The sequence below is a fragment of the Acinonyx jubatus genome, chromosome C1 (genome assembly GCF_027475565.1).
Source record: "Acinonyx jubatus isolate Ajub_Pintada_27869175 chromosome C1, VMU_Ajub_asm_v1.0, whole genome shotgun sequence".
Lineage (NCBI taxonomy): Eukaryota > Metazoa > Chordata > Mammalia > Carnivora > Felidae > Acinonyx > Acinonyx jubatus.
Genome location: NC_069381.1, coordinates 181,034,471 through 181,049,320, shown reverse-complemented (window position 1 = coordinate 181,049,320; position 14,850 = coordinate 181,034,471). Strand labels below are relative to the sequence as shown.

Below are 14,850 nucleotides of genomic sequence, written 5' to 3'. Positions count from 1 at the left end.
AAAGGTAAGAAGGTGCTGTTCCCAAAAGAAAGACTGAGGATAGTGTTGGATAGACAACAAGGGCAGACCACTACAGGTATTTATAGGCAATTTTTTTTTCAACAGTCAGCATGGTATGAAAACATATGTTTGTCATTTTTTTACTAAACCTTCACCAAACTTAACCATGGGCCATAAATTGTATAGCCATTCAAGTCAAGTAACTTATTGTATCCCTGATCTTCTCAGCCCACTGTTTCCACCATTCCCACTTCCAGACTCTTAGCTGAAACATAATGAACCTCCTTCCTAGCAAATTCTACAGGAAGAAATGCATTTACAATGATTTCACAACCATGCTTCTCTTCTCTAGAGCAGTCCTCAGGCAAGAATTATTTTGTTATTCTAGGTGTCTAATTTTGGCCTTAGATAACCTAAGAAGTTTTTGCAATGCAATTTTATTACTGGAAACAATTTCATTAGAGGAGAATATTAAGCAACTGTTAGAATGAAGTCAAAAGGTCAGCATCCACACATAAACCACATTCCTAGCTTAAAATTCTGCTTGCTTCTATTTAGCAAATTCTGAAGTAGCAAAATAGACTTAGTAGAAGTATTAAAATATTTTTTAAACTATCTTATATTAGTATTTTTAATTATTTCCTCCAAAAGCATATGTGCTGACTTTGATGTTAGCAGTATACAAAGTATTTTCAAGGCATTGGCTCTAGGGTTTACAATATGGCTAATAATGAATCTTTTATTGCCTTCTTTCTCTCTTAAGTGAAATGATCTCTTAAAATCATTTAAAGTGCCATAAAGCCTTACCTGTTTAAATCCATGTGATCATGGCATACATGACTTTTGAAAAACAAATGTCTACCCATACTCACACTTAGGAAAACAATTTCCAGAATATTAGTCATGTCTGCTCTTCCTTCCTGGGTGATCAGAGGTCTTCCGGGTTCAGGTGCTAGGCAGGGCACAACAGTCCCCTACCCAGGTACAGAAGTGAATAATTCATTTCCCACAAGGCCATAAAAGTGAGGGAAAGAGCCAGATCCAAAACAAAGGTAGATCAGACAAAAGAGACTGCACTAGTTAGAGAAGCAGATAGTGAAAAAAACCATGAGTCAGGAACATGGGTTTAATGAAACATCTAGTAAAGTTGAAGAAGAGCTATGGGGTCCAAATAACTTTAAAAGAGCAAAAAATCTAAATTTTTCAAGAGAAATCATCTTTGCTATCCAAAATTTTACAACTCAAGAGTCACCTGGGGTTTGGGTCTCTCACCAAAGTCCTGCCCCAAATTACTGAGGATTCCTTAGGTGTGTAGAGGATGCAGATGGGGCAAAACTTGCATTCTTGAGGTCAATTCAACTCCTACATCCTGTCTTCCCTCCACCATTAGACCCAATGCCAAGCTCAAGCTTTCTTGAGTTCCCCACCCAATACCCCACTCACATTAAGCTTCCATGAATATAAGAGACTTTGTCAATTATTTAAAGGGAGATGTAAAAGGAGTTTACATGAGAGCAAAGCAAACTATTTCAAATTGAACACTGAGCATCTCTTCTTAAATTATCTTTTGGCCATCCTACCACTGGACTCTTTACACAGGCCCCTTCACCTAGCTTTGCAGCATCTGCAACTTCTCTCTCCTCTCTTTCTCTATTTACCTGCTTGGAAAGAGCGCAATAAACTCCCTTCCTTATAGCAGGATGTCAACTTACCCTTTCTCCTCTGTGACCTTGGGTCTAGCCTCCAACATGTTCTCCAGCTTCAATTATGTCCCTAAGTGAATCATCAGGCTATTATTACAGAGTTTTCCTCCCTTCAGAAGAACTTGGATGATAGTTAAGATATGGATTTAACTTCTTTTATTTTTTATAATGTTTATTTTTGAGAAAGACAGAGTGTGCATGGGGCAGGGGCAGAGAGAGACAGAGGCACAGAATCTGAAGCACGATCCAGGCTCTGAGCTGTCAGCACAGAGCCCAACACAGGGCCTGAACCCATGAACCATGAGATCATGGCTTGAGCTGAAGTCAGACCCTTAACTGACAGCCACCCAAGCACCACTGGATTTAACTTGCAATTCCCATTTCACAAGACTAAAGTGGAATCATTGGTCCCTAAATGGAGCTAATAAGGAGAAATGAGTTTGGAAAGCTATCCACTCCATGATTTAGGGGCCATCTGCTCATTCACAAGTTTGGGCATCTGAATACAGTCTGACAACCATTCTCAACCTCTTCTCTGATTTCTCTACCTATGGCAACTGACTCTCCTTTTCAGAAACAAATTCTAACTTTTGGTTCATCAGAAAAGGCACTAATAGGCAGATATTGATCATCTCTGAAATCTCAGTTAAGTCCCCTCTGATCCCATATTACACACTGCATCAAGCTGGTTTACAGGAGCTCTTGCCCTGAAACCTCTCTTCATATTGGCCTACAGAGAAACAGGAGATCTTTCTGTGAAGCCAGGTTCCAAATCTGGTCTGATTCTGCTAAAACCATAGATGGCACTGGCTCATGAGAAAAAGCAAAAAGATAAACAGACATGGAACTAGAAATCCAGACAGGTCTTAGACCAACTTGCTGTCTCTTTGCCTTAGGTATCACAAGAAACACAACACTGCTTACACCAAAAACCCTCTACCCATTTGGATTCATCTGACCAGTTAAATACTTTATGATAATCTAATTGAGACATAATCTTTACCAGTGGATATTTGATATTCCCTACATAATGAAATCTGAAGACACATCACTCATCAGAATGATAAATAGGCTTGATATATAAAAGTTCCCAGTTCACTCATTCATTCATTAATTTAACAAATGTTTATTGGGGTGCCTGGGTGGCTCAGCTCAGGTCATGATCTCACACTCCATGAGTTCAAGCCCCGCATCGGGCTCTGTGCTGACAGCTCAGAGTCTGGAGCCTGCTCCAGATTCTGTGTCTCCCCCTCTCTCTGCCCCTCCCCTGCTCTGTCTCTCTCTGTCTCAAAAATAAAAATAAAAACATTAAAAAAATTTTTAAAAATGTTTATTGAGTGCCTACCATGCGCCCACCAGCCCAAGCTTACAGTTTTCTAGAAAGCTCCTGCCATGATTCTATTCACCTATTTAAAAAGCCACACATTACAGAAGTTACAGCTTCCAAGATGTATGTGACATCCACATGAACAATAATCCTGTCCTAGTCAGCTATCACAACAGACCTGTCAAAAGAGCAAGGCATGGGTTCACCCTCATTCCCACTCTCTTTCCCTAAAAATATCTGGTTCTTCACCATTCTTAAAGGCATCTTTGAGTTAAAAAAATATAAATAAATAAAAGCTTTTTTATTTCTCCCCAAATCTGTTTCTACTCCAATGTTCACAGTTACTGGTGTCACCTTTCACTAGTTGAAAGGTGACATTGGAATCATAGTTGAGTCTGCTCCCTCTCTCTCACTTCTCATTATCCAATCCACCAGCAAGTCCCTTGTGTTTTACCTGAAATCCCATCCACCATCTGTATCCCATTTTTCACCATCCCACCACTATAGCCTAAACAAAGCCAATATCACTTTTATCCTGTACAATCGTAACACTTTCTAACTGGTCTCCTCATTCACTTTTAACCTCTTACAAAATCCATTCTAGCACTAAAAAATAAACCTAGTTATGTCCTCTACTTCTCCATGGCTTTCCATCATACTTGAAATAAAATCTTAATTTTATACAGTTACAAAGTGTCTAAATCTATCATTCTCAGCCTTGCTCTCCACGGTCTGCCCTCTCTGATTCCATCTCTTGCCTCCATCCCCTCCATTCATTACCCTGCAGCCTCACTAGTCTCTCGGCTTTCTTCAAACCACAGTTTGTCTGCTTCATCTGGAAAGCTCTTCATTCCCACCCTCTACCCCCCCACCACTGACCATCTTCATTTCACTGGTTCCTTCCCATCATTCAGGTCTCTGCCCAAATATATCACCTCTTTGGAGGCTTTCTGGGACCACCAAATAACCTACACCAGTGGCTCTCAAGGTATAGTCTCTATAGCAGCAACACTTCACAATTTTTTAAAAATGTAAATTCCCAGGTCCCATATCAGGCCCCTATGAAATCAAAACCTCTGAAGGAAAGAGCACAACAATCTTAATGTTTTAATAAGTCCCACAGGTAGGGTGCTTGGGTGGTTCAGTTGACTGAGGTCCACCTCTGGATTTCAGCACAGACCATCTCAGGGTTGTGGGATCAAGCCCCACAATCAGGCCATATGCTGAGTGTGGAGCCTGCTTAGAATTCTCTCTCCCTCTCACTCTCTCTCTCTCTCTCTCTCTCTCTCTCTCTCTCTCCACTTGTGCTCTCTCTTTGTTAAATAAATTAAAAATAAATAATAAATAATAATAATAAATAAGCCCTACAGTTGATTCTGATATACAGTAAAGTTTGAGAAGCACTATTATAGTGTGTGCATAATACATGTACATATGTATATATTTATCTGACCACCTACATCCTTCTACTCTTTATTTACCTGACTTTACCTTCTTCACAACAGCCATCTGAAATTTTTATTTAACTTTTTAAATTGTCCCATTCTAAAACTAAGCTCCATGAAAACTTATGTTCACTCTTATATGCCCAATGATTAGAATACTATCTGACATATACTAAGTACTCAACAAATATTTGCTGAATAAATGAACCCACAAACAAACCAATCTAGTCCCTTTCTTCCCTAGAAGCTCTAAGGGTTTGGTTTGTTTTTCTCTAGAAACAGTGCCTCTGAGGACGATGTGTATAGGGATCTACAGCAGAAGGTCTCAGAAAACAATATCAAAATCAAACCACATGGCCACACATCAACCAACTCTAGCTCTTCAGAAGGGAGGTTTTTTAAAAATGTTGAACGTGCTTGGCTCATATGAGTGTGAAGTAATCGCTACCTATGACTAATGCACAGCTGGAAGGCCTCGTTAAACCTCAGGTAATCTGCCAACGCATTTTTCCAAGGAAACAAAACTGGAAGAAATGAGCACTCAAGAAGGTATATTGAAAGAGGTAAGGAGGGGGCTGAGAACTCAAGTCAGAAGCCAAAATAATCTCACCACCCAAAGGATATTCTCTCTTGACTCAGAACTCTGGAAATGGTGGTTTTATGTTTGTGTATATGTCTCCTCCCACTCTACCCACACCACTATTCCCAATAAATGAAAAATACCTTTTGTTTGATTTAAATTTCTTTAAATTTTAGTGAACAACCTTGCATATCTTTATTTTGCATATCTTTATATTTGTAACATCTTTTTCTGTGAGTGGCCTGTTCTTGTAGTTTTCTTTTAGGCTGTCTGCCATTTTCCAGTTAATTGGCAATTAAATTTACTCCTATCTATCATATGTGCTGTCATTATTTTTCCCAGTTTGCATTTCACTCTTGACTTTGTTTTGGTGATTCCTCCCTCAGTCAGAACTTAAATTTTTATTTTGTAAAATGTACCCATCTTTAGTGTTAATGTTTCTGATTTTATGTCAATAAATAGAAAAGCTTCTTCTACTCCAAATATATTAAAATACTCAGTCATATCTCCCATCAGTACTTCTATTGCTCTATTTTTTTTTTAGGTTTAACTATTTGATCCACCTGGAGTGTATTTTGGTGTGAAGAATGAGGAAAGGTTCTAATATTAATTTTTGTCCAAATAACAAGTCCATTTAGGAAACTTTATAACCTCAGCATTTAGCCCAGTAAAATTATACACAGTTGGTGCTGCATTTATGTCTGCTAAATTATTGGAAGGGTGATGAAGTTACAAAAGAACATTCCAATGAAATGTGTGTGCATTATGACTTTAATGTGACATTAATGCATATTAATGTTTATTTTAATAAGCAAGTAGACAGGTATTAACCAATGCCAACTAGTCCCAGGAGCAACAGTAACATTAATTATAACTATCATTTATCAAGCACTTACTATGCTTCATATATTATAACTGCCTTAATGTAAACTTACTTAAACCTCAAAACAAGCCTAAGAGGAGTTTCTATTCCGATCTTAATTTTATAGATGAGAATTCTGAGGCACTAAGAGATAAAGAAACTTGCTCAAATCCCATGACTAGCAATTGGCAGAGTCACACTCTGAGACAGAAACACAGAGGATTCTATGCTTTACCCCTACATTATTCTGGCTTACAGATCACTGCTGACCATAAAATAGAAAAAAAAAAAAACTAACAGGATGGTTTTGCTATTAACATCTAAAAGATATACACATTTTATTAGGATATTGTATATTTCTAATTCTGTATTTCTAACCTGGAAATTGAATAAACATGCCCCCATCCCCACCCTTACCCAACCTCTCCCAAAAATTACCTTCCTCAGAGCTCAATATTGCCTTTGGCTATAATATCTGATAAAGGACCTATGACAGTCCAACACAAGGTAACTAACTCAACACTTGATCTCTCTCTCCACTAACCCACATTCCTTCACATCTTTTAAGTTCAAAATCCCACCACAAATTGCTTAACTTCAAGCATGCCCTGATCTGAAATGTATGTACTACAGAGCTGCACTAAATAATTTGCTCTATGTAGCAAAGTAAAAAATTACTTCTCAGCAACTTATATTATGAATTAGGTTCTTAAAGATTTAGACAAGATTATTAAAAATACTATTAACAACAACAGGTGTCATTTTGTAACTCTAGTTTTTATTTAGAAAAATGAGTAGAACTTTTGGTTTCCTGATGGCAAAGTTAAGGCATTTTTGCTCCCTTCTGGTCTCAAAATTCTAAAACCACAAAGATGACAGGAAACAAAAACACAAACTCCAACTTTAGTGAAATGAAGAAGTGACTATAGTCCAACATTTGAAGATGGAAAGCAGATGGAGGAAACATTTTAGCAGAGAGGAGAAAAGTCAAGCCAATGACTACAAGAAGCAAGCCAATTTGCCCCTGGAAATGCTTACGAAATGGAGATGCTGGGTACTTTGGAAGATGAAAGTAACGGCAGTTGCTAAAATGAAGGGATTTTTAAACTCTCAATCACTGGTGGGCTGCAGCTGGCTCGTACCAGCTTGCAAGAGTGAACTCTGCAGTGACCTCACATTGGTAGCTTGAAATCAACTATAGTTTGAACATTTGAGAGAAGCTGGCAAATTCAATAAATCCGTGTTTTGTTCTGTTTTGATTTTTTTCAGAGAGCTAGCTGTTAAACATCTACCAGCATACCACCGCTCGCAAATTCAGCACCCACTAGAAATCTGAAGTTTATTTTCCAGAGAAAATGGACAGTGGGGTTTCAGACTCAGGTACAGCAGTCACAAAAGAGGGCAAGTGAAAGGTACAATGCTGAGACAGGTCTAATATGTGAAAATCTGTACAATGATCACAGAGTTCCTTCAACTCCAGAACATTAGCATTCAGGTTGCATTCCCCTTGTCAAGTGACTGAAGATCCTTCTCTGATGATACTAAACTACCCAAGAGAAAAGATTTATGTATAATGTTATTTTATGAGTGGGTGGGCCCCTCAACAAAAGATCTGACTAACTTGTCTGATCATCCTACAGTGAATTAGTCCAATTAGACATGCAAAGCCCAAAAATTCATTTCCAAACACACTTTTTCAAGAGGTCACTAAAGGATATGCCTTTCCAAACACAAAAAAAATATATAAGAAGAAAGACAATGTGGATTTAAGAAACATAGAGAGACACAGTGGGCAATCCCAGAATGATAGCTGTGCCTCAGACCCCGTGAACACAGTGCACACTGGGGCAGGAGGCAGAGGGCCTCCAAGAAACAGGAAAAAAAGGAGTTGGTAAATTATCTGGCTGCTTGAGCATATAGAACACTGTACTGAGAGATATTTTGCAGAACTGTTAGAGGGTGTTGGAAGACATAGCATTCCACAAAAATTAAAGGGAAAAAAATGAGGCAATTATTAACTCCAGGTAAAATAACAACAAAAATAAGAAAAGAAATGCAATCACACAGTAGATCACTCAACTGTGGAAAGCCCTTACATAGTTATAAGAAGATACTGGGAAGAGATGTAACTAAAATTTCAGACATAATAGGAGCATCTGGGTAGCTCAGTAGGCTAAGCATCCAACTCTTGATTTCAGCTCAGGTCATGATCTCATGGTTTGTGAGTGCAAGCCCCATTATCAGGTTCCATGCTGTCAGCGCAGAGACTGCTTGGAATCTCTCTGTCACTCTGTCCACCCCTACCCCCTGCACTCATTCACTCTCTCTCTCTCTCTCTCTCAAAATAAACTTTTTTTTAAAAAAATACAGAAATTTAGACATAATAAATTATGTAAGGACGAAGTAAATTTTTTACTTTACTACATAAACCAAATTATTTAGTGAAGTTAATCACATTTCAGATGCTTGGAAATAACAGTAATTCATGTGGGATTTTGAACTTAAAGAGGAGGTAAAACTAAGGATCCTCAAATACCCTAGAAGAAAGTAAAAATGATTAATCAATGAAAATCAATCATATTATTTTCAAATAGGGAAGTAAATGCCAGAATAAACAGCTAAAAAACACTGAGATGGTTCTTCTATTAAGTGAAACAAGGTGGTAAGAGGAAAAAGAATATCGTTTTTTTGTTATATGCACTATAAAAGTTATTTGACTTAATAATTTTTATGTAATACTTTCACCATAATTTTTAACTTACATAATTAGGAAATAAAGAAAAATAAAATAGTTTATAAATTATGGGCAACTCCAGAGAATGTGGCATTTATTCTGATATTCCAGTGATAATGAGATGCCTACATTATACAAGACAAAACAATTTCCAAATTGGGAGAGGTCTGTTTAAAACATCTTGCAATAAACTATCTAAGTATCCATCACGAGGTACTATAATCAAAGCCTTAGTTATGAACCATTAGACAAAAGAATTTGTGATATGTCAAGGATAAAATTGGACAGATTTATCTTCTGATCTTATCTTTTAAGGGAGGCCAGAATTTTTATTGGTACAACTATACTTACTTATCAAATGTTTGTAATAGATAGGTTATGTATCCTTCATGTATTTCTAATTTCATTTTCTAAAGAAGATGGAAAAAAAATTCCTTATAGTTCTCCTCATACTTTTTATTTCCTGCTTCGAAATGCCAATCTAACTTCCAGAAAAGAAAATTGATTTCATAATTAGAGGAAATTACTGAGGAGGCAGGGGGAGGTTTAGAATGGTAGAAACAAGAGCCCCAAAGCTTAGTGGCAAGGAAGAACTACATTGGTCTTTCTGGAATTTTGGTGGGGAAAAGACAGAAATTCAATGGTATCAGGGATTATGGGGCAAGAATTTTCCAGATAGGAAAAATCTGTGTTCTTCAAAGGCAAAGAGAAACTATGTAATTTAAAAAAGGGAGAGAGGGATCAGATGTGGTATGAAGGGAAATTAAAGACGAAAATAGATAGGGGCACCTGGATGGCTCAATTTGTTGAGCATCCCACACTTGATTTCAGTTCAGATCATGATCCCAGGGTCATGGGATCGAGCCCCATGTCAAACCCCACTTCAGGTTCCACGCTGGGTGTGGGGTATGCTTGGAATTCTAAATCTCATTCTGCCCCTCTCCCCCATTTGCACGCTCTCTCTCTCTCTCTCTAAAATAATTTTTTTAAAGTGAAAATGAATAAACTGAAAAACAAAAGTGGAGTTTACTTTTCAACCAGGAGCTCTTTCCTCTGAAATTCAAAGGAAGACAATAACCAGAGACATGATTCTGAGAGAAACAAAAGGGAACATGAAGAATATATCCAGAATGGCCTTACTTTTTGACTGAAAGGAAGGACCCAGTCATCTTCTGATGAGGAGGTTAGGACTGGAAACTTAGAAGAGTGGAAGGAATTGAGAACAGTCATCTTCCAAAATTGGACCACCATGAGTCCCCAGAGACCATTCCTGGGCAAGGAAAAGGTTGGCCATATCAAGAATCACTCAGGAAGGGTGTCAAACAAAGATTCCACATCCTCATACTCAGTATTTCTGATTCAACAGGTCCAGGAGGAAACTGGGAGATCAATTTTTAAAGGCTTCCCAAGAGATCTTTATGAGTAGTTAAGTCTGGAAGCCACTTAATAGTGATCCCCAAGATACAGATAAAACAGTATTAAAAGGCACAAGTGAAGCCAAAGTATAAATGTTTGTCATGAGCCATTATCTATGGGGTTTTGTTATTTCCTCTGTCAGCAAAAGGAAGAGAGAAAGTAGAATTGTGAGGGCTAATAATCCACACAACAACTGAGAATTACAGCAGCATTAAGTTGCTGACCAAATCTCACCTCCTGGTTCCACGGCAAAAATGATTAAAACCGAAACACAAAACCTCACTTCTCATTCTTTTTTATTCAATTTTCAACCAAAAGTAGCTCCCTTCATTGAGACAATCATTACCTCATTCTATGTGGGCACTTGTGTCCCAGGTCAGTCCTCAGTTTGAGTAAAAGAAAAACATACTATTTGATTCCTCGGTTTGGGAGTCTTTGCTAATGAATTTCTAGGGCTACGCTCTTAAGTGCTCTTAAAAAAAGGTGTCTACACTTACTGATATACTTAAGTCTAGTTTAGTCTCAGCCCTTAGAATTCTTTCTGTTTCAGACAGACATGGTACCCCACAACTTTAGAAAGTGATTACATACTGTACAGTTGTAATAACAGTAGAGTTTTTTTCTTAATTTGTTTTGTTTTCATTAAAAGCTCACTTTCCCAGATCTCTCTGTCAGAAATCAAGAGGGAAAGGACAAATAAAAACGAACTACACTCCTGGAACAGTATATTTATATAGTTCAAACGATGTTTTATGATCTTAAATACTGTTTCTAAAACTACATAATTCAAAGCACAGTATTTATAGTATTTAAAAATGATGTTCAGAAAAAAAACTGAAACCAAAAATATTATTAAGGTGCAATGGGAAAGACAATGGAACATAGCAAGATAGAAATGGCCTTTTATCATTGAAACAATAATACTGTTTCCTCACCCAAGCGCAGCCTTCATTTAAGCCCAGAGAATGAAGAAATGTACACATAATCAACTAAAGCAAGTTACAAAGGAAGCTGATCCATGACTTCATAAAATAATCTCTGTCACAGTACTGCATTCTGGGAAGCAGCCAGCTGTTTTCAAGCCTTAATGAAAAATGCCAGATAAGTGGCTTCACTTCAAAATACAGAAATTGGCCTGAGTAAATCAATGACTTTCTATCAGATTTTGATATCATCTGGAAAGGAAAATCCAGCCTCCTTCTGAAAGCTGAAAACCATCACTTCTTTAATCAAGAAATTTCCTCACTAGAAATAGGGAAAGGGATTAAGAGGTACAAACCTCCAGTTATAAAATAAATAAGTCACAGACATGAAAAGTACAGCCCTGGATATAGTCAATAACATTGTAATAACGTTGTATGGTGACAGATGGTGATAACACTTATCGTGGTGAGCATTGAGCAATATATAGAATTGCCAAATCACGATGTTGTACACCTGCAAATAATATAATACTGTATGTCAACTATATTTCAATAATAAATGTTTTTAAATATTGCATTTGCTGGAAGGGAAATTCTGTGATCTAAAAAAGAATAAAACATAAAAAAGCTACATTAAAAAAAATTCCGTGATAAAAGTTATGACGTTTTACTCATCTTAATCATTAAAGTGTCAGTTACCTAACTTCATTGGCTTTCTGAGTGACATACCCAAGTTGCTTTGATTTGTGTTCATTAAGCATAAAAAAAAAACAGTAAGTCTAATGTAAAACTATATTATAAAATCAATGCTTGACATTTGAAACTATAGCACCTTAGAAATATTTAGCTCTTTTTTTTAGACATGAACACTACTATGTTGAACATACATCTTTCACAAAAAGAAACTGTTTCTTATGAATTTCCAAAGGAAAAAATAAAGAAAGATAAGATATGCTTTTATTTACACAGTTAAGAAACACGTACATTAGGACAGCGGTGTTCAAACCTGGCTACATATTTAAGTCACCAGGGACCTTTTAGAAACTAACAATACCCCAGCCCACACAGATCAAATCAGTCCTCTGAGGGTGATGCCTAAGTACTGGTGTTTCGTTTTGTTTTGTTTACTTTTTTAAAGCTACGTGGGTGATTCTAATGGAGCCAGGTTTGAGAATCCTACATAGGGCGTGGACTCTCAAATTTGGCTGCACATTGGAACAACTTGGGGCAGGAGTTAAAAACAGTGGTTCTTTGGTCCTGTTATGAGCTGAATTGTGTCCCTCCAAAATTCATATGTTGAAATCCTACACCTAGATCCTCAGAATGTGAATGTACTTGGAGATGAATTGTTTAAAGAGGTGAAATGAGGCCATGAGGGTGGGCCCCTAATCCTTATAAGAACAGGGAAGAAAGTGAGGAGAGATTAGGATATAGACCAGTACAGAGGGAAAACCATGTGAAGGAACAGGAAGGAAAAGAATACTATCTACAAGCCCAGAGGAGAGTCCTCAAAAGCAACTAACCCTCGGACACCTTGATCTCTGACTTTTAGCCTCCAGAATCATGAGAAAATAAATTATGGAAAATAAATAATCATGAGCCACTTACACAGTAATGCTTTGTTCTGGCAATCTTAGCAAACTAAAACAGGGCCCATCCTCAGAATTCTGATCTCACAGGCATGGGTGTAGCCAGGGATCAGCATCCAGGGCTACACCATGACTTTAGGTATCCTGAAGTCTGACTTCACCTGTTCACCACTTGATGTTAGCTTGACAGAGCAGCTGTTTACACTTTGTAACACCTTCCTATTAAAGCTATTTAGTAAATGCAACCAAGATAGGAATAGAAAATTAAGGTTTTCATTTTATTGAGGGCTTTGCTCCTTGCAGTTAAGAAATCTCACAAGAGAAACTCTCTTTCTCAACTGTTTCTAACACCATCAGCGGAAGGTGAATATTTTTTTCCTTATGGTGGTGGTATATTTGTTTCCTATCTCCACAGATACGGTTTTCAAATATTCTTATTTCTATTTATCCTTCCACTCTTCATACTGCCATACTCTATATCATTGAAAACTTTACATAATTATTTCAAAATATGAATTTTAACAGGCTCAATGTTAATTTAGAAGGCAACCGCTATACATTTTCTTTCCCCCTAAGAGTAGTTTCACAGCTTCTGAGTCACGCAAAACTCGGATCCAATCAGCTCTGCCATCAAATAGCTGTGTGGCCTTCAGGAAGTTTTATAAACTCTCCAAACTTCCAGGCAGTCTCCCTTGGACTAACACTAGCAATGGAGGTACAGTTGGGAAGTTGGTGGAGTAAAGGTATATTCTAGGGGGATGAGTTAAATAGGTGATGGAGATCAAGGAGTGCACATGTTGTGATGAGCACCAGATGTTGTATGGAAGTGTTAAATCACTATATTGTACACCTGAAACTAATATTATACTGTATGTTAACTAACTGGAATTTAAATAAAAACTTTTTAGAAGAAATACACTTTGGAAGTGCAATCAAAGTGAATTAATGATGCACTAAATGTAGAGGGAGTTATCAAAGATGGCTCCCAATGTTATAAGATGATAGAGGCATTATTTACTCATGCAGACTAGAAGAGAAGCATATTTCTAGGGGAAGATCAAGACTTTAAACATATAAAATTTGAGGTATCTGTGAGACACAAACATGGAGTTGTCACATCAGAATTGAAGGGATGAGTCTGAAATTCAAACAAGTTTTTTCCAGAGGTGATTTGAAAGTAACTTTTCTTTTCATCATTAGCCTTGGGATCATTGCCCAACCCATCCCAAGTACAAAGCACAAAACAAGCACAGCCATCCAAATACCATCCTAAATATTTAGGGAACAGTATGAGGCACCAGGTCAATCTTTTCTCCACAAGGAAAAATCATAATTCTTCTGATCTTTCCATTGGTTTTGTTTTGTAGCCTTTTCTTTCTGGGGTTAATTGACTTTAATAAATTCTTTAATCCTTATGTCAAACATTTGATTGATTTCCATTTAATCTTTCATTTTAATGTGTATAGTTTATGCATGTTTTCAAAATTCTGTCTAAAGTTTATTTCTAAAGTATCTTTATCCAAAAAATCTCTGCAATATTTAGATGCCAATATGGCAGGGAACATCATGGAGTACTAAGTGATCACAATCTATAAAAGGAGCTAGTAAAGGAATTCAGACAAGGAGAGAAAGGGGATTTCTAAAATTTTATCCCGAAGTCAGAATTTTTTTATTTTTATTTATTTATTTTGAGATACAGAAAACATGAGTGGTGGAGGGAAAGAGAGGGAGAGAGAGAGAATCCCAACCAAGTGCCCACTGTCAAAGCAGAGCCTGACGTGGGGCTTGAACACTAGCCGTGAAATCCTGACCTGAGCCAAAGTCAAGAGTTGGACATATAACCGTCTGAGCCAACCAGGTGCCCCTAGAAGACAGAATTTTGACTTCTGCCTCTCTCCTCTGAAAGTACTCATTCAAATTGTATCAATCATCTCAATAGTGCTTTTGAATATAAGAAAGAAACTTCAAATTTGATTGTTGTGGTTATGGGAAAGGCATTGAGGTATGGTGGATGCGCTGCCTTCACAAAGTCAAAAGCATGAACAGTAAGCTTCTTGGCTGTAAAGAACACTCCCCAGCTGTACATTTATAAATGTCCCTGAACTCAGTGAAAGTGGGTTTAGGGATCCATTAGGCATTTTATCTTATTATCCCTTGCTAACACTACTTTTAAAAGAGCTGAAGAAAGAAATCCCTTGGAAGACCACTTCCCATCCATTTATATCCTAGAAGGGACCCTAACAAAAACCACTTGTTGGCAAGCCAAATCAC

The 14,850-nt window shown here is 37.3% G+C and overlaps 1 protein-coding gene across 3 annotated transcripts in view; it reads right to left on the bottom strand.

Annotated features, from left to right (window-relative positions):
- PLCL1 (phospholipase C like 1 (inactive)) overlaps positions 1 to 14,850 on the bottom strand; it is a 330,501-nt gene that overhangs the window by 190,416 nt on the left and 125,235 nt on the right. The window lies entirely within an intron of this gene.